General features: G+C 42.7%; 1 protein-coding gene across 3 annotated transcripts in view; it reads right to left on the bottom strand.

The window, feature by feature from the left end:
- The window catches only part of ELMO1 (engulfment and cell motility 1), a 317094-nt gene extending 297498 nt beyond the window's left edge, over nucleotides 1–19596 (bottom strand). The window contains exons 1-2 of one of the 3 annotated variants that reach the window (XM_086742954.1): nucleotides 19248–19596; nucleotides 18019–18089 (exon numbers count right to left, since the gene is read on the bottom strand). The gene's annotated coding sequence lies outside the window, so the exon portion shown is untranslated. Of the gene's footprint in view, nucleotides 1–18018; nucleotides 18090–18344; nucleotides 18530–18724; nucleotides 18900–19247 lie in introns of those variants that run through there. The other 2 variants (XM_086742955.1, XM_086742953.1) reach the window with 2 other exon arrangements.
- Between the last annotated feature and the right edge of the window lie 948 nt (nucleotides 19597–20544).

Here is a 20544-nt window from a genome sequence, read left to right as displayed (position 1 = left end):
CAATTAGGCCAGTATCTTCAAGGCAGCGACTGCCTCTCGTTATTTTTGGAAAGAAATAGCCTATAGGCTTGAATAATAATACCTTAGTAAAAAAGGGGGCTGATTTAACTAGGATCTGCCACACCAAGAATAAAACCATCTTTTCACTTAAATAATGAAGAATACCCACACAGTTAAACCTGTTAATATTCTTTAAATATATGTACAGCTGGAAGAGTGGCATGTTGCTCTCATTCACAAGTTTGCTGTATCCATACTGACGCCTACGATCTCCCCTGAAGGTCTATTTACAGAGACATTTCTCCCAAGGCCCAAGTTTTCTGTTCATGTCCTTTCTTTCCCTGTGTCTCCTGCTTTATCCCCTCCTAGAGCAGAGCCCCTCAGTCACATTAGGCAAACTGTCTGCGGTGTGATGCGGTGAATGGGTCCAAGCCTCAAATGAGCAGAAAAATAATCCAAAGAAAAACAAACAATTTATTTTTAACCTAGATGGGTTCCCTGACTGAGCTTACTCCCCATCACAACAGGTGTATCAACACACCTGAGGAAGAAGCGAAGCAAACCAACGTGCAGATATTGCTGACAGAGATGAACGTATCCATCAGCAGGATAGAAATGTTTTTAAAGGATTAATATTGGAGTAGAGGTTCTCACACTGGGGAACTCTTTAAACATCATAAAATGGACTTAATACATATTCCTTATGTTGTTCACAGTTTCCTTTGCCAGTTTGGCTAATTATACGATATTTAAGTTTAAACATATGTTGCCTCCCTTGCAGTGAATCCTCTCCTCCTACATGATAAAGCAGTGAAGTCATCTTGCTGACTTCAAGCCGAATCCTGCACCCTCTCAAGTAGGTGGGCATTTTTAGTTCATCTGGAAACCAGTCCAGCCCAGAGAGCGCAGTGATTCTTGTTACAGTAAGCTACCAGGAGCTCTACCACCACAAATATTCTGAAACACACCATCCAGGTGCTATATGCTAAAGAACCAGTGTAACTTCCACCGTCCTGGGCATATGGTTCTTAAAACATCTACGAGACACTCAGGATGCATCTGCATTAATGTGAAAGGTGAACCATCAGACCAGAGGCTTTTACTCTCCTTCCTTCCATACCATCACCTATTGACTTTAAGATTTTTCTTTTTTTTTTTTTTTTTATTTAAATCAAGACACATAAGAAAAAAAGAAAATTCTAAAAGGAAGGAAGTGGCAAAAGACTAAGCCAAAAAAAAAAGTATTTAGAAGGGCAAAATATCTTGCAGCCCTTTATGAACCGTCATGCGTTGCAGACAGGAAAATCTCTTTCAGTCAGTGCGCTCCACATTACGAGTGCCTTTAGTAAGCAGGGGAGCCGAGCACGCCACAATAGCTGTGTTCCATTAGCTTAGCATAGCTGAGTATAGGATTTAAAGGGAAAAGACAGCAGCTGAAAATAATTGCATTAAATTAACATTAACCCACAAACCCAGAAGAGGCATATAATATTCAGGACTGCTACAGAAGAGGTAACTCAGAATTAATGTCTGTAAAAGAGGAATAATCCTGCTCTGACTGGGATTCAAAATCCTAAAGGAAGATAGTTCACCTCAAATAGCGTTCCCTGAGGTGGAGGGGGGGAGAAAGGGACAGAAAGGAAAGCGTGGCCTAGTTAAAAATATCAGTAGGTAGGAACACAAACTGTAAAACGATGTGGTTCCCAAAGGGCTAACTTTTTTTTATGGTTTATACACACATTCCCACACATTCCTTCTCAAAAAGGACTTTGAAATAAATGTAATTTTAAGAACTGTAAATGAAATAGACCTGTGAGAGTTTAAACACTTAGGGCAGAAAAGACCAAAGCCTCAGAGACTAGAGCAAAAAAGGCAGCCAGGACTGGAGTGGACTAAAGCACAGCCAGCAGTGACAGCTATAATTCAATTGGTGGATGTACTTTACAACAGTTCATGAGTCTTGATGCCACAAGGGCTTAGAAAAGAACAGTATCACCAAAAAAAAAAAAGGTACTTAATAAATCTGTTAGAATAGAGAGACACATGACAAACTGAAGGGAGCATGCTTTCCCCAAACTGAAAAAGGAACTTGTGCTAAGCATGAGAAGGGGAACTAATTATTGCAAAAATTAAAGAGATGTTGATTTACAGCACCCATTCATTTCATCTACCAACAGGTACCAGAAGTAAGCAATGGTACTACTGGCCAGGAGGAATAACAACACTCTCAAGTTCCTTCCCCCAGTTCCAGGTCTGAGTAGCTTCTACCATGGCTTTCCTATCTGATCAGGTCTAAGAAGACTTCATCAGATCTGCTACTTTGTTAGCCCTTGGCCATCTGAATTTACATGGCTCCTCCAACTGAAGATGAGTAATAAATTCTACCTTAACAAGCAAGCATTTGGAAACAATTAACATCCTATTTTCCTCAACCACTGTGTTCAGAGAAGTTTTTACTTCCCTTCTGCATCCCTGTAGAATTTAAAAATATTTATAAATAAGACCAAAAGAAAAAAAATCTGCGACTTTACAATTACAGCAAAACTAACCAACATGGGTTCATGCTTTAGGATGTTTCTAAGCTCCAACAGATTCCCTATCAAACACATAAAATTAATTTGTGATCCAGCCTTACCGGGCAGTAAAAAGTTTCTTTTTAGTTGAGCTCCCCAGTAAAGCAAGATTTTATAACTCTTCATCTGCATTTGTCTACCATCTGCACAGCACTATCCCATATGGACACAGTACATTTTTTAATTATTTTGTTAAGTCTCCTTTGTTAGCAGTATTACCCCCAATTCTGCTCTTCCATTGTATGATCAGCACAGGACTGCCTAAAAGTGAATAAAATACAGTGCTTCATTGAAGTTTTGAAGTTTTTATGTTTAAAGTAAGTGCTCCCAAACATTTTGATTTAAACACTTTGATGAAAATGTTAAAGCAGCCTGAATCTCACTGATCTAGAAGACCCTTCATAACTACTCTGACAGTCAGGCTTTGCATACCATAAAATCACACCCTCTATGTTTCAGAGTAGAAGTCAGGTAAGTTATGAGATGGCAAATTGTTTTCAGAACAAGTTTCAGCTTTCAGGCCCTGTATTTCATTTTTCTTTAGAAAAGTCAGAGATTCCTTTCCTCCTACATTTGTCTACCCAAGCAAAGCAAAGAGCTTCCCTGTGAGCAGCAGGGCTAAGGCAAACCCACCCGAATCCCTGGCGCAGGTTTCCAGCTGTTGAAGAAGGCTCACACCAGAGTCCTTCCCTTACAGTTTCTGCTCCATCCGGTTTCCTACTTTCACAAAATCTGTTTGAACTTTGCATCTTTGGGACCTCTATTGTTCTGCTGACTGGACTTGAATCAGCTGACAACTTAAAAGTTCTTGTAGAGGGGAAAGGGGAAAAGAGCCACAGATCCCATACATACAAGCAATAGAACCTGTTGCTGTTTCTGAGGCTAATTTCTGATTAAGGGATAGTAGTGTATTTTCTTGAAAGCTGAAAATGAATGTAATTAATGGTCCTTCACGCTGTTTTGATTTCTGTGTTAGGAAAGGATGCTGGGTATTGGGATAATAGGCAACACATTTAAAATTTTTCTCTAAACCAAGCTAAAAATTGAGAGGGTGCGGGGGATCACCCAACTTTTGAAACAGGAGTCCTTCTTGCTCTCCACATCTAATACAATGTTTTGCCAGCAGAAATCCACTTTGACTTACGAATGCTGGAAACATCAAGTAACAAAGACAACTGCACCTGAGGATCTCTTTTACATAACATTTCAGTTAATACTTTCACTTCATCGTACAAGATCTCCTTCTAGCCTCAGCGAAATATGGCATTTTTGACCAGTCTTACCATTACTGAACTTTTCAAATAAATATCTGAAGTTAAATAACTCTGTAGCTGCTGCTGCTCATTCTTACATTTCCACCAGTTATTTGCATAGTCATTCCCACTCTGATTTAATCCTTCCTTTCATGATTGCCTAAGTCTACACAGAAAATGAGAACAGTAAATCAAACTAAGCGCTTGGCAGGCATGTACTGGTGAGATCACAGCAAGATCCTGGAATAGCACAAGCCCTCTCATATGGAAAAGGCTCGTGGAGTTCCCATGCAGTTTCAGTAACCATCATCTGACCCAATGAGCAATACCGAGACGACACAGCCCTCCCTGGAAACCAGCTGTTAACTGGGTAAACATCCAGGGAGGTGACAGAATTGGCATGCAAAGCTCCACAACTAATGTGTCGCATTATGCGATCTAGCTGTATTACTGCCTTAATAAAACCAGCACAGACCAGACCAGAGCTTTTTAATCTAATCACATGATGGAGCTCAGAGACAAAAAGTAAGAAGTGGGGATACAAAGTCCCCATTAAATGGTAAGCCTGAATACACAGGGAGGGTTTCATTTCTCTAATTTTCAGTTCTCGGACTGAAAAAATGAAAGGTTTACGGGGTAAAAAAATAAGGTATTGTTTAGGAAAGGTGTACTCGGCCCAAGGAGAACGACAAAAGAATAACTTAAAATGTGTTTGTGATTCATCGTGGTTCAATAACTCCTCATGAATGCTAATGTGTTTCAGAGAGACGGAAAGGCTTGTGCAGGTGTGACAGAAACGATTAGTCAGTTATTAGTAAGCTGCTGGCTTCCCTGGCAGCCAGGCTGCTGGAGCTGTACACGACACAAAGGGCCTGCCAGTAACTCTCCACGCGCTGCTGGTATCTGCAACCGCCAGAATAGTCAGGACAACAAATTATACCTGCAAACATTTATTTCTTTCTTCTCATTCTGCCTGCCTCCATGGTAAAATCTGTAGTTAAAGCAAAATGCTACATGCTTAAGTCAGCATGGCTCCCCTTCAGGAGAGAATGTAAGGAAAGACTCTAAGCTAATCCAAAAGTCCCTAAACTAATCTAAACAGTAACTCACTGCCTTTCCGCTCCAAGACCTTCCAAAAAGATGCTTATTTCAGAAGAAATGTACCTACATGGATCTACCTACATGGCCCAGCACAGGCAGGCTGGTTTAAATTTAAACTTCATCTTGCTTTAGTGTAACTACTCCCTCCACCAGCAGCTTTACAGTGAGCAATAAAACTTTATCCTCTCTTAACACTCTGGAGATCCACTCATTTCTACAGGTCTTGCATAACGTGTAGAGAAAATTTTTAAATGTGCTGCCCATTATCCCAATACCCAGCATCCTTTCCTAACACAAAAATCAGAACAGCATGAAGGACCGTTAATTACATTCATTTTCAGCTTTCAAGAAAATACACTACTATCCCTTAATCGCAAATGATGTCCCATCCTTAAAAGGGGACCCTCCAACAGATACTTAGGAAACAAAACCCAACACCCAGCAGTTTCTAAGAGCAACCATGCTCCAACAACTGCAAGCCAGCAGTGTACCTACAGCATCGAGGAGCAGCCCGGCTTTGGCTCCGTGCCTCACTGCACACCCCAGACATACAACTGCTGCAGCACCGCGCTCATTACCATTCTTATGGCATAGTGGATTTCCAAAATGAATAGCAAATAATCCACTAGTGGCTTAATTTATTAGCTATACAAAATTCTCAGGGTCAAAGGTCAGTAAAATGAGATGAAAAAAATTAAACCAGCGGACTTCAGGCTCTTTAGATACAGAATACAGTCATATGGCTCTGTCCTTTATCCAGCCACAGTTCCCATTACATTTGCAGGAACTCAGTTTCCATCTACATTTTAATGCCTAATTTCTTAACATTTACAACCATTAACAGTAATAAGCAAAGACCCTGCTGCCCTACTGTGCTGTCATACTGTGTGTTTGCATACATGTGCATGGATACAAAAGCCAAATATTTTGATTAAAAGAATGCTTCCTGAATACAAATTACAACCTCTTGTCTCCTAAATAGCAAAAACCTTCCTAAGAAGACCTTCCAAGCTGTTTAGAAAGTAGCTATTGTCAGAAGCATAGCTGCATAAGATGGGTGCTTCCCACTCAGCTGATCTGACCCATGCATTTATTTTCTCCATCATTATTCATGTCTATACAGAAAAAAAAAAAAAAGAATATGACCCATATCTGTCTTGGTTTGTGCAGAATCAACAGGATTACTCACAAAAAAAACCTAAACTTGAGCACGTATTTCATTGTAATTCAATGGGAATAAGAATTCTCCCTGTCTTCACACACACCCACCCACCTTAAAAGACACAGAATAATCTAGGATTGGCCTTAAAAGCTCAAGAGCTTCCTATCTCAAGAGCTTCCTTACTCCCACTGCAGCCTTATGGTAGACAACCCGTAAAGCTGTCTGCTGAGGACTCAAACAGGCTCTGCAACAGCAGACAGAAAGGATGGAGAGAAAAACAGAAGGAGGAAGTCCAGAGTGGTGGTTCTCTGCGAACAGCCAGTTCATATGGCTTCTGACCTGCAGGACAATCTGAGTCGCAACAGGGCTTCACCATTCACCCCAGAGGACACAAAGGTTGTTTATGAACATGTTACAGTCCTGCTCCAACACCAGCTAGAGATTCTGCATCCAGTTGGACAATATATTATACAAAAACAAGCATGTATTAAACCTGTGGAGGAGTGAGGTGTTACTGAGGAATATTTACCTGATGAATGTGCCATTATATACCACTCTTCCATTCTTCAGAGCCAGTTACGGAAGTTAGACTACGGCCCAGCAATATTCAAACCCAATTTCCATACCCAATTTCCATACCCCTACTGAGTTTGTGTAACTGAGCCAGGGGAAAAAAAAAAACCAAAAATACATAATTAGACGTATCGCGTAGATTCGAACTACTAAACTAAAAACACGAGGGATCCCCAGTTCCTGTTCCAGGCTTATCTTGCAAAAACGACGATGCCTAAATAAACTTGACAACACCCTCCCCTCCTGTCCCCTTTTTTGGACCTGCTAACGCTTTCTCTTTCTGCTTGCTTTATTTCTCTTTTCTCCTCCTTCATTTAACCTTATTCCACCATTCTCAAAAGTTTCAAGGAATACAAACGTTTTTTCAGCCATTTCTTTGCGATGCCAAGTTCTGTCTTTCACTACCAGTCTTGGTATCACCACCTCCCTCCACCACCCCCTTCCTAAACTATACCCCATTCTTTCAAGAGCAGCATTTTCTGTTGATAGTGCCAGAGGCCAGGAAGGCTCCTGGTAGTACAGTTCCAACAAAGAGCCTGAAACTGAACAATGTCTCTTTTTTTTTGAGAGAGGAGATAAGGAAGTCCAAGACATGGTTTTTAGAAGGAGAATTTAAAAAAAACCAAACAAAAAACGCCGCTGGCATTGACAGTTTTTAAATAAAAGCACAAAAATTTTCCCTTCCAAAGGGGCACGTAGCATACAACGGCTTTCGCCAGCAATGAGCACCTGCTACTCCCACCTACATAAAAATGTGCTGCAGAAAAGAAGGAAAAGACATTACGTTGTGGAACTCGTATACACACAGACATAAGTAACACTCCAGCAAATCTACCTTATTGCTGCAGAAGCAAATGGTGAGGCCAAATGCTACAAATTTCTGCTGGTTCATCCCAATATAGTCTTGCTCTTCTTTTGACAGTTCTACAAGGCAAGCCATTGACAACTGCAGAAAGACACTGTTTTTTGTCAGAAATAGAGTAAAAGAATGACTGCAGCAAGATGTACTACCTTATGTAAATGTTTCAGCAACCCAGTCTCATTGCTTACAAGGGTAATGATGGGGAAACTGCTGCTCCTAACACAAATTCATAGTTGTTCTACCAACACACAATCTGAGAAGGTCCTTCTCTTCCTAAATACAATTATTCTGCTTTAGTACCATACCAATGAGAAAGAAGCAGACAACTTCTTGCCTTACGGTATCCAAATTGTTCTGCAAATAGCAAAAGCCTTTAAATTATCATGTGTATCGTCTGCAGCTTTTGCTGATTTCCTGAACTCCTCAATGGGACCAGAAGTTCCTGAAGACCGGTGTTAGTCCTTAGAAAGAAAAAAAATAACTCTGTGGATATTTTGACGGTCTGCATCAATTTCTTACACAATTCAAGGAAGGCGCCTTCCTTTCTTTGAGCTCATTTTTTTCATTCAACACTGCTAAGTGCTGAACTGTGAACTCATGGACTGATTCTCTGCACAAAGAGGCTACACACCGGTCACAACTGAAGAGTCAACATTTACAGCACTGTATTTGAGATAATTCTCTTTATTCCTCTTCTAAATGCCAAACTCTCCAGCAGGTTAACAGCACTGGACTGAATGGTGCTATGTCAGCAGAGGCAACTGAGTTACGACAACAGTTCAGAATTATTTGGTTAACATTTTTATTGAAAGTATTAGGGCAAATTATTACCAGCTTCCAGTGTATGACACCAAGACAACCACCTGTACAGCTCTCTCCATTAAGCTCACAAAAAGTTACAGATTCAGTTCTTTCAGAAAATAAACTCAGATTTTTTTTTTCAGTTCTAAGTGTAGATATCCAGACATGAAATCAGTATGAATATAAAATAGAGAATTACAGACAATGCTAAGAATTAGTATTTTTCTACTAAATCAGGTTGCTATTTAGTGATTTTCACCAACAGACAACGTTTAGTAACACACAGCAGACACTGCCCAAGAGACAGCGGTGTTGCCAGTAGAATTAATGGAACAATCAACTCGCTCTCAGTGAGGAAAGACAGAGTTGAAGCCCTTCCTTCATGAAATCCAAATGTTTCCAGAGGGTCTCTCAGAACACTCCTTTGAGAGGTCGTGTCAACAGTTCAGTAACACTTTAAAACCACCTTTGTTCACATCTGTTGACAAAGTGCCTTCTTTTTTAGAAAAAGCCCCCCTTCTCTTTGACTTCGTGTTCATGAGTCTTTGTGCCAGCACCAGATTAAGAAATGAAAACAAACAATAGAAACTGAATCCAATCATCCAATACTTTTTTCTTTGCCTTCAGCATATGCTAAGGGAGTTCCTAAATTTCTACCTACAGCTAATATGTAGATTGTTTTTTTCAATACAAATACTGGACAGTCTGACCTAACCAGAGCTGCCCTGAGCTCCTCCCAGTGTTGGATGGGAGCTCCTCTACCATCATTCAGTAGATTGAGCAGTTAACTTGTGCCTCTATCCGAAAAGAACTGATCGTAGATCTTCTCTGCCTAGTTAGGCTGAATCAGCTCACCAAGGCACTACACCTACATCAGTTAACTTATTACTACAATCTCAAAAACTGTAGGATAGAATAAGAGTTGCCACTGCTGATGCATACCACCCATGCTTTTTCCAGGGAAGGCAAATCCCCAGCTTTTATTCAGAAAATACCTCGATGTCTGCATTCTGTCAACTATCTACCCTTGTATTTTTAACTTAACATTGAGAAGATGCTCAAAACAATCTCCAAGTATTTTGTTTCCAGTTGTCTTTATCAATACAGAACACACCTATGCCTTGTCCCTACTTGTAACTTCTCCCTAAAAAGGGTAAAGATCAAGTGTCCGTGCTGGCCATACTAGGCTTATCTGTTCCTTTTAGTAAATACTGTGCATTAAGAGATCCTGCTGCAGTTCGCACAAGCTAATGGCATTACCACTGATTACTCTTTTCAGTGGTACTACTTTCATAAAAGAAATAGATCCAGATTACTTTTTTTTAAAGATCCTTTTCTCCCAAGGCTCTTCTGAGTAGTGCCTCTTGTCTCGTTTACTATGCATACGAAATGACAACACAGGTGGACTACCATGCTTAAAACACACAACTCTCTCTCCCTTTGGCTAATACTTCTCACACAGTTAATTACATACATAGCTGTAATTATACATGCATAACTAATGGTCGGGTATCTCAATGCAGATAAAGCTGCTGAAACAGGCAGGGATGAAGATGCTAAAAGAAACAGAATTTTATCTGCCCTTCTAACTGGGATTATGCCTACTGCTTCTTACCAGAAGTCACACTTAGGTGGCACACCTGAATTTTCCTCCCCTTCGTGCGGGAACACCGCTAGCGTTGAAACACTGGAGGGGAGCTGTCCTGAGGACGCACGCACTTCGGACACCAGTGTTTACCTGACACAAGGACTGAAACTACATCCTTCCAGTGTCAAACCAGTGGCTTACAACGCCTCTTCCATCAGGTTAAAACTACGCAGCTACACAATGTAATTCCATTACAGTTGCATATCGCAGAAACGGAACCTGCAGCAGAACAGACAAGGCCTGCCCAGGTAGTGTCTGAACTCCAGTGCAGGACATCAGCCATCTGAAGACTGCACTGACTCGGGCTTTACTGTTTCCAAATGAAATTAAAACCACAGGTTTCCTAAATTACTCCAGATTGCTAGCCTGAGAGGCTACCTCTCTCTTCAATCCATACTCACAGCTGGAGCCTCTTTGTTGCAGAACAGACAGCTACAGACAGGACATTCTCCAAAGGGGGGCCCTCCACTCAGAATTTCAATAGATCAAGAGAGAAAGGCCTCAAGACAGGAAAGCAAGGCTTATCCCCTTAGTCAGGCTTATGGGGACCAGTGAACACAGCAAGAACAATTAGTAGGAAACAAAGGATCTGCGGGTTGACTTAGGTTTGATTTTCTACTCTAGTTTGGTGGTTCTCTATTTACCAATTTAGGGGAGGGAAGTCTTGACTGCTTTTTCCCCCTATCTCATCATTCCTTTAATTACAGAAAGGTAGCCGATAGGCCAGCACAGCTGCTTTTTCAACCTGCATATATTAACCACACAAAATTAATTCACCACTAAAAGCCTCGCCATCTCTAGAGTGAGGTGAGTAATTTTACAAAATTTAAGCAATTTGAAACATTAAAAAAAATAATAATCTTAAACCCTACTGTTTTAATTTGAATTCACATACCACCAGCACTGAATTGGGGATGTTTTGATCCCTCTGGCATATGGGCCAGGAAACAAATTTAAAATTCCATTGCAAATAGCCCAAGACCATTTTATTTCTGTGTTTGTTTTAAAATAGAATTTGAATTCCAACTTGGATTTAAAATTATGTAGATTATTTTCATCCCTTCTCCCTCCGCACACATCTCTCCTTTATCATAATGTGTATTCTGACTCATTCACAGCTGCAGGGGATGGAGTCTTTGAAACGTCTGCCTTCCAGAAAGCATCCCAACACAGCACAATGCTGCCGACTCTACTTGTTACACAAACACAAACACTCTTCTAACAAGCTAACCTCCTAAGGTGGCTGGATGAAAAAATCAGTTATTTTTGGCAGGTCAAGAAATAAAAGCCCAGGTCACTACATATTAGAAAAGTCTATGAGAGGTGCCGTACATGTTACATCCCAAGGCAAAACCAAGAAATACAGACTGAAATCATCACCATTTTATAAGAAGAGAAGAACAGATGCAGAATTTTCAATAGATCAAGTCCAAATACGTCAGAGAAGAAAGCCAAGACAGAAAGAGGCATAGAGCAGCACAGGGCAGAAGAGGTGATTTTTCCCTTTCCAAATTTTATACGTTGCTTTCCATAATCGCACTACTGTAAAAATTTCACTTTTGACTACAAAATATGAAAATTAATCTTTTCAAAAAAGATTACAAAAAAAACCCTCTGACCTACTTCTAACTTTTGTTACAATTTTTAGAAAATAAACCTGGTGTTTTTCTTCAAGATGCTGGCCATTTTTCATGCCCTTTTCATGGCACTAGCAGTCAAATCTTTAATTATTTGCCATAGATATGTTTAAAATTACATTAAGTGGCCCAAAGTGGGAAATACCTTACATTTTCTTTCAGCTTTGCAGGCTTTTTGGTTGGTTGGGTCTTTTTTTCCCTTTACAGTCTCCTCCTGAGTAGTTAAAAACCACCACACCAAAAGTTCTGTCTTTTGCTCTCCAATGGAAGTTCTGATTTGCTCCCATTTTCTGCTTTTTTTTTCAGGAAAAGAAGATTAGGCACAACAAGAAACTTGTATGCATATCTATACGAGAAGAGATTAGAGACCTACATAAAGTATAGCTCAGACTTAGATTCCACCTCTAGACCTGAATTTTGTGAGTTTGGGTGAGCAGAAGAGATGTCAGTGTATGTGAAGAGGGACAGTGGGAGGTGGGGTGAAAAGGTTGATAGGAGGAATGTACTTGAACCACAGGGGGTAAAGCTTCAACAGATGAGTGCCCTGGTGCTTGAAGGGAGAGGTAAAAAAAAGAAAACTTGGGAGGAAAAAAAAAAAAAAAAAAAACCACACACACAAACACCCGGACAGACACCAATACTCCAACATTTTAAAAGCCTAGTGACCAAAGGGTATACCAGATATCCTTTCCAGAATGCAAGGACCAGTATTTACATTGAGAGAACTTTTTTTTTTTGAGTTGGTTTGGCTCAGCGTTATTGAAAAAGTTTGTCTGAAAGTCCATGCACCCAGCCAATGCTTATCAGGTTTCAATTTCCCGCTGAAGCCACAAACGTTGCTATGAAAACTAATGTGCAATTGTATTCTAGAAAGCAAAGCAATGGAAAAGGCTATAGTGGAATGTAACAAATACATGCACTGGCACTAAAAGTAAAAACTGCATTATACCAACTTCTGTCATAGCCATTTTTCTCCTCTTACTATTAGAAAAGAAATGTGCAAATCAACTTTACCGTCTGGCCAGAGGGTATTACATAAATACTTATAAATTCCTCCTTGCCCTACCTCAACAGATTACCATCTCTCTTAAAATATGAAGCAGTAATTCAGAGTCACCCCCACTATGCATGGAATCAATAGAGTAGATTGCCAGTCTAGCCAGACAAAAGTCTGAACTGGTCACATGAGGTATCTCTGCCAAGACCCACATATTCCTTACACTTCTGTTGGACTGTACAATACATGTACATTGGCTGAAGAGAAAGAAAAATAGGCAAGTAACATTTTCACTTCGGCTACAAATTCAAGCACCAGGATTTGCGCATGTACTAAAAATATATGCATAGTTCTGTATCTATGGAAGAAAGTGTTAAAACAACTGCATTTTGTAGAAGTTTATTGAAATATCAGCTTTGCTAGCTCTTTCCATCACTCCAAAACACATCAAAATTGGTTTAACTTTTTTTTAAAAAAATTAAAAACTATTCTCCTATTTTAACAACATTTATAAAATCACCTCCTATGAATATATAAAAGATCAAGTCAGCATCAGAAGAAACAGACATGGGCTCCAAGTCAAACAAACATACGACGTATACTCTTTACTTACAGCACGTGCATGGTCACAGGAAAAGACCATGCTTAATTTTATGGAAGTTTCTAACAGACTAAATTAGGAGCCCTGACTCTTCCCATTCTTACAATTAACCCGACGATGAGCTTGAAGAGAAATACCTCTGAATAGCACCAGCCTTCTAGTCCCAGGAACTGTACATAACATTTCAACTGAAAGAGGACAGCTGACCTGCTGACAGCATTGTTGGAGCCCGCTGTCATACCTTGCATATCCTTCCTTCTGTCTAACTTCCAAATGTTGCATGTTGATCGACAGGTTGTCAGCTTCACACATTAATGAAAACAAGGTGGAGCATTTTTGTCTCTGTTTACACACATACTCTGATTTGCAAAAAGTTCTGGGAAATTAGATCTCCAAGCAAGCACTCTCTGCTGTATTAAAGCATTGGAGTTTGAAGCCATCACATCTCCAGAATCTGAAGTTTTCTCAGGAGCAGTGACCCACACTCCCTTCCAGCTGAAGCAAACTCAACAAGGAGAAAAAGGTAGTTAGTCATATGCGTATTCATGTAGGTGATAAAAAAATTACTCAGTCCCTGATGATGCAATATTTCAGAGACGGTTTTACACTTCATATGCCCCCCGTAAATTAGGACTGTACAATAAACTTTGAGCTAGAGACTCTGAAAGAACATAGGTGATACACACTTCAGTCCACAGCTTTTCTTGCAAATCTTAAATAAAATTAATTGAGCAACAACCTAAGGGATGCTCGGAAAAGAACTGGATAAAAAGACCGGATAAAGTCAGTGAAAGTGTGAGTGTTGGGATAAATAAATATGTCAAAGACCAAAGAATAAGGTATCAAGGTAGAGGTGGCAAACATGGAAGAAGAAATGATGAGGAGAATTTAACTTTGAGAAATAAAAAACAGAAGGAAAGCAGCAGCAAAAGAGAAGAAAACGCACACAGCTAAGCCACAGATATTATTTTGCTGTAGATCTGTTTGGGAACAATTTATTTTCTTATTCCTCCCCACCCCGAATCTTTACTGAAGATGCTGTTTCACAAACACTTTAAATCAACCATATTCAATCTGAAAGGAGAAATCTGGCAGGTCCCAGTCCCTCCCTTGTACTAGTGCTAGCTCCTGTGGAGTTTTGCAGTGTTATTTGACTGTCAATGAAATACAGTAGAAGTATCAGTAAGGAAAGTAAACTTATATCCTCAACAGCAGTAATAACAGGTCGCATATCACACCCGCAGAACATCTCCATTCAAAGGCTGCTAAGTAGAAACACACCAAAGTGAGTTCCTTTGTACATAAGCTAAAACACCTTTCTAAGGGGACTCCTACCAGCAGCGGCTTTGAGTCTTCTTCGTAACGCGATTTACTGCTGAACAGGAAAAACGGCTTGTCCATCACTTCTACTCTCTCCCAACTAACTTCTCCCTCCTGGCAGCCATTGAAAACAAGCCTACTACAGTCAAATCAAATACTCACAATGCAAATTTGTCATTAGGAGAAACACATCAATGCATTTTCAAGTGTTTGCAAACAAGCACCATGCAAAACCCCGTTCACCTTGCTCTGAACCTCAAGCACGCACTTTACAGACCAGTCTGCTCAGCAGCTTGAGAAATGAGTAGCCTACTGATGGGTACCACACACGTGGCACCAGCCACTTAAAGAGTCTGCTGGTAACACAGAAGTTTACCTCTGTCAAATATGAAACCAAGAGAAGAGGAAACACGTTAGCTATCCCCTGTGGCACAGGCTTCTCATTAATATTCCCCTTAAATGTTAACAGTGATCAGAAAACCGAGGAAACTAGCAGAAAGGTTGTGACATTATCCTTCATCTCTCTTTCATCTCTCACAACATTTGCAACAATCACACCACAAAACCAAATCCTTGCAAATAGTGTGATGCAAAAATGCTGATTTAAAGACAGCTTCACAATTTTATGATTATTCTTCCATTCATCTCTGTAAAACCATATGTATGCAGTTTATTTTATGTTAAGTGTCATATATATATTATCACCTCTTACAATCCATACTATCAAATGCCTGCCAATATAGTCTTCTGCCAATTGCATTTAGTTTCTCTTTCTCTCCTTTTCCAGTGTGATATTTGGAGAGAAAAAGAGAAGGAAAAAAAATTTACTGACTCAAGTAGAAGGAAAATTATCCTAAATCCTTTAAACAGTTGCTCTGTTAAATTGACACAAGTTTAACAACGTGTACTTGGCACGTTCCTCTTGCCACGAATACAAGAACCTTTTTCAAAAAAAAACTCATTCAAAGCAGGGAAATCTTTTAAAGATACAGCACAGACCTTACTGAATGGGGGTTTGATGGCCGTTACAAAGCCATTTCTAGTCACAAGTGTTCAAACCACAAAGACTTCATAACCATAAAACCTCTTTTTAAAATCTCCTTTTCAATAGGATAATGACTGAACAGGGAGGCAAACCCAACCAACTCATTCTCCCTCAAAGTTGTACCTTCAGGACAGAGCAGGGATACAGCAGAGGAGAAAGCCCACTAGACCAAGGTATAACTGTGCAGAAAAATACACCAGAAGGGGCAACAGTGGTTTTTGCCTGCCCCAAGGGTGTATGATATTTTCTAGTCTCTAGGGTTCCCAAAAATCCCATCATCTTCTACAAACATCTTTTTTTTAATACAAGGACATACTGCACATCCACACCACGGCACGACAAAGAGAGCTCCTCGACTTTAAAGAGATCATTTACTTCAAGGGAGCTGAAAATCAAGTGATAGCAAAGTCACAACTCAAGAGGAAAACTGTACTTGACAGCCTCATCTAAGTCCCAAGCAAATCCTTATCTGAGAATCACAGAATTAGAAATATTGTGGTTGGCAATATATATTTTTAAAAAAAAAGCCTGTCATTGGAACAAGAGGACAGGTGCACTGGCAGAGATCTGAGGAAACGTTCTCCCAGTTACAGTTACATCTATAGCCATTAGCCTCACACTCCATCACATACTGAACCCATCTAGAGTAGCAGAAGAAGAAAGCCACACATTTTATGCACAAACACGGAAGCTCTGCTCTCTCATATCAACATGGAAAACATGAGATCATAGTCCAACACCACTCTTTAGGCTGGACACTGTGAGAAAGCACATCTGTGAGCCCAAATCTCAAAATCAAAGAGACTTCTACTAGGTAGAAAAAACAAAGAGCGGAAGGAAGGGTGGAGCACCACGTTACTCTCGATCTGCAATTTGCTGCAGAACAGTATTGCTCTCAGGAAGTACAACGCACAGAGCCGTGTTTCAGCAACAGTTGCACCTTTAAGCAGCACAATAAGCTTTTCTTGTGAATACTAGGGTGAAGAGGCATTAAAAAAAAAAAACAAAACAAAACCAACACTTCTTAGGACAACATACGCCTTACGTTGCACTTGAACAGAGGAAACAGAAGCACTGGCTTTTAAGCACACACATGGTTGGGTTATGTAACAATGACTGCTGAATTGCAGAGACTTTCAATGGCCACGTAAGACTGCTACAGAATAGAAGGTAAGGAGATTTTTTTCCTAGCTACTCAAAATCCATCTGAATTGTATATTTATTAAGTTTTTCCTGTCACATGGAGAGTATTAGGAAAAATATCAAACTGGTAAATATAGAAGCCTGTTTTCTTCCTTTCCCACCTCTGTTCTTCATTTAAAAAAAAAAAAATCCTTGGACAACGACGCTCAGAGCAAAGTTGTAAGCTATAGAGAAGAGTAAGCTATAGAGAAGACAAGTGTGTTGTACCGCACAGTGAGTTTCAAACAGATTACAAAAGGAGACAAAAGAAAGTCAACTACCCCTATGCAACCTCCCCACGTTTGAGTAAACTGGGAATCAGGTACACCTGTAGAATGGTCAAATCACACAGCCATATCCACAGACTGCACTGACAGTATCTTTCAATAATACCCATTTCACATCCTATTGATGTTTTTGCCACATTAATCTTTGTTTTCTCTGATTGGTGAGTTTTTAAAAGTTGCTGCAGTACTTTTAACAGCTTTATGGTATGTGTGTTAATAGATATCTTCCTTAAAACTACACAAGAAGGACTTTTACCAGCAAACTATCACTGCTGTTCTTCCTCCTCCTTATCTAGTTTCCAAAAAAAAAAAAAAAAAAAAAAAAGGCAGGGAGCAGGAGGTGGAAATCAGGGAAATAAAACCTTCAAGGAAAGCAAACGGGCAGCTCGAACTGGAAGAACTTTAGGAAAATTCAAATATATTTTTCTTTACTGGGTAATATTCTGCATAAGTCAATCAAGCAGGAATGACATTGAAAGAACAGGACTAATGCAAACAATGAATGATCCATAAATGTCTACAAGATTATATAACTGAGGATAAGACGGCATATGTGTGTGTGCATTTGGGGGAAATGAGGAGAAATAGCCACGGGGAAGAAGAGGAAACAACATCCTCAGCCACAGATAGAGGACTGTGCACAGTTCTTACTCAATTTCCCCCTCTTCCCAAAAGATAAATATTTTAACCGGGGGCAAGCAGGCAGCTGACGGACAAGAGCAACAGAAAACCTATTTGCTTATGAATATACTGCAAAACATCCCTTGCTGAAATTGCACCGTAACTGCTGTATCATGAAACACAGCTCAGAGGCAATCATGTTTATACTAAAGCAATTAACACACGGCACATTTCCTGCGCTGTTATTATCATTGGCGCTCTCGATGCGTTTGTTGCACATTTTGAGCCTCGGCAGGTTGAGAGCTATTCTTACAAAAGTTAACAACAAAACGTTGCTGATTTGAAATGTACTCACTGTTATTTTTCAGGAACTCCTATATTTACTTTACAGCATTCTCAGGGGAGAGCTGGACAGTTATATTAGTCCTGCAAGGAAAAGATATTCAAAATAAACTTTGTGAAGGCTTCGAGCCAAAAAACTTTTAAAAATGTAACTTTCTGAACCCCATACCCACTTACTTTACAAGGCTGCGCACCGTGGCTTCGCACAACCACCATCCGCACGTCACAACAATCATTCCATCAGAAATTCATCAGCAGTTGGATCGCTTTGTGGGAGCACACACTTAGGAAAAGGTGCGCACGCACACTCACACACACACACCCCCCCGCCCCACGCACCCCAAAGCTGCGGGAGGCCAGGCCGAGGCGGGGAAGCTGCTGGGTACCAACGCCGAGCCAAGGAGCCCGGCTGCGTGCAGGATGCACTTGCTCGAAAGTTGAGGTTCCTCCTCCTTCCCGAGCGGCTCCGGCGGCTGTGCGGACACTTGCTGCGACCGGAGCCTCCGCCCTGGCCTGACCCCGCGCCTCAACCCACGCGGGACCTGCCCAGCCCGGTGCCCCGACTGCTGCCCGCCCTCCCGGCCACCCGCCACCGCCGGGTCAGGCGAGGCCCCGCTGCCGCCGCCACCACTCACCCCTCCACCCCCCGCCCCCCCCCGCACCGCCTTCCGCCCTCCCCGGCGCCCGGTGGTGGGCGGCCAGCGCTCGCCACCCCTCACCAGCGGCCTCCGAGCACCAGGCGCAGCCGGGGGCGGGCCGGCCCGCCCAGGGCACCGGAGGAGGTTGCGGGGGGGGCGGGCTACGGAGCCGCCGGCGAGGTCGCGCCAGGCGGCAGTGGAAGGAGCGGCGGCCGGCGGAGAGGGCAGGGCGGCGGGAGGAGCCGTTATGCGAGGCGGGCCGGGCCGGGTCGGGCTGGGCCGCCCCCCCTCCTCGCCCGCAGCCGCCAGCCGAGGCCCCGCCGCACTGACAAGCACGAGGCTGCGCTTCCTCTTCCTCACAGCCACGGCGGCCGCTCCCTCCGGCCGCCTCTCGCCCTGAGGTGGGATGGGGGGACCGGCTGTTGGCTGCCGACGCCCGCCGCGGGCAGGTGCGGGGCTCGCCAGCCTCCTGCCCCGTGCCCGTCCTGTCCCGTCCCTCCTCCTCCTCCTCCGCGCCTGCCCCCCGTCGCGTTCCCTTTCACTGCCCGGCCAGCGCCGCAGCCTGTCCCGGCCACCCGCCCCGCCGGCCCCGCCGCTCGCCTACCTCCCAGGGCGGGCAGCACCGCCCCCGCCCCGCGGGGCCGGCGGAGCCGCTTGGCCGCCCACCGCCGCGGGAGCCGGGCCCCACGCACGTCGTCCTCGGTGCGGTGCGGTGCGGTGCGCTGCGCTGCCCCCGGCGCTATCCCATCCCGGGGCTCGTAGAGACACTCGGCGGCTCCCCGCCGCCGCCGCTCTCACTTCCTCTTCCTTCCTCCTGCTGGCCGGGCCGCGACGTGCAGCCCCGGGCCGGCCGCCGAGGGGGTCCCGCGGCTCGGCAGCACCTGCGGGCGGGAGGGGGCCGGGCGGCGACACCCGCCCGCCCCTCCGCCTCCGCCCGCTCCCGCACCTCTGCCCCCGCGCTGTGCGGCTGGCGTCCCTCCTCCGGCAGTTCCTAATGAGGGATTTGGGAGCTTCCTCGTTCGCTTTGGAATAAATAATTTTTAATTTTTTTTTTTTTAATGTTGCTTTGCCAAGCTCGGGACGCCCCAGCCCCGGCCGGGAGAGGGCGGCAGCGCCCGCGCTCCGCTCCGGCCCCGCCGCCCGCGGGAACCGGCTGCGGGCACCGGGAACCGGCTGCGGGCACAGTCGGCGTTTCCAGCATCCTCTCGCTGGAAAAGTAAAATACCAGATCTCCGCTTTTTGTTTTCAGTGTTCCCGAAAGAAAAACAGTCAGTAACCTTTTTTTTTTTTTTTTTTTTTTAATTTCAAGAAAGCCTTAACTCACAGCTACCGTATGGACTACGCACGATATGGGACACTATCAAATTATATCTTCTAATAGATAGTGAAGTATTTTTTTTTTCTTCCCCCAAAGTCCGGTACATTTCACTTTGATAAGAACTGACAGTGTAGCCAGGAAGCATTGCTTATGCTAAAGCAACTTTTGTTGTCTGGTACAACGAAATTTACTCTTTGTGAACTGTCACGTGATACACGAAGGCCAAAACTTGCGAAATTACTGGCTCTAATCTTGCAAAAACTTACATATGAGAGTATCTTTATGCAGGTTAATAATTCCTAGTGTTTTCCTATAAAACCACTCTCCTGCAACACCCAGGTCCTTAGACCACAAAATGCATCAGCTGGCATTTATGAGGCTCATTGCCCTGAAAGTACCAGGGCTGCTTACTAGGATTTTATACTCAGCAGAATTCCCGGGAGCTTTCCAAAAGAGGAAACGGGACTTGATTCTCCCCTTGGGCTGTAAGGCACTGTGTCAGCAATACGCAGATCTGAGCAAGTACTTAAGGCTGCAGGTGAGCAAATGCTCTGATGCGAGGCAATAAGCGGCGTGACTCACC

This window comes from Chlamydotis macqueenii, chromosome 2, assembly GCF_036417535.1.
Source record: "Chlamydotis macqueenii isolate bChlMac1 chromosome 2, bChlMac1.mat, whole genome shotgun sequence".
In the NCBI taxonomy this organism is placed as follows: Eukaryota; Metazoa; Chordata; class Aves; order Otidiformes; family Otididae; genus Chlamydotis; species Chlamydotis macqueenii.
This window is presented reverse-complemented; position numbering and strand designations above follow the sequence as displayed.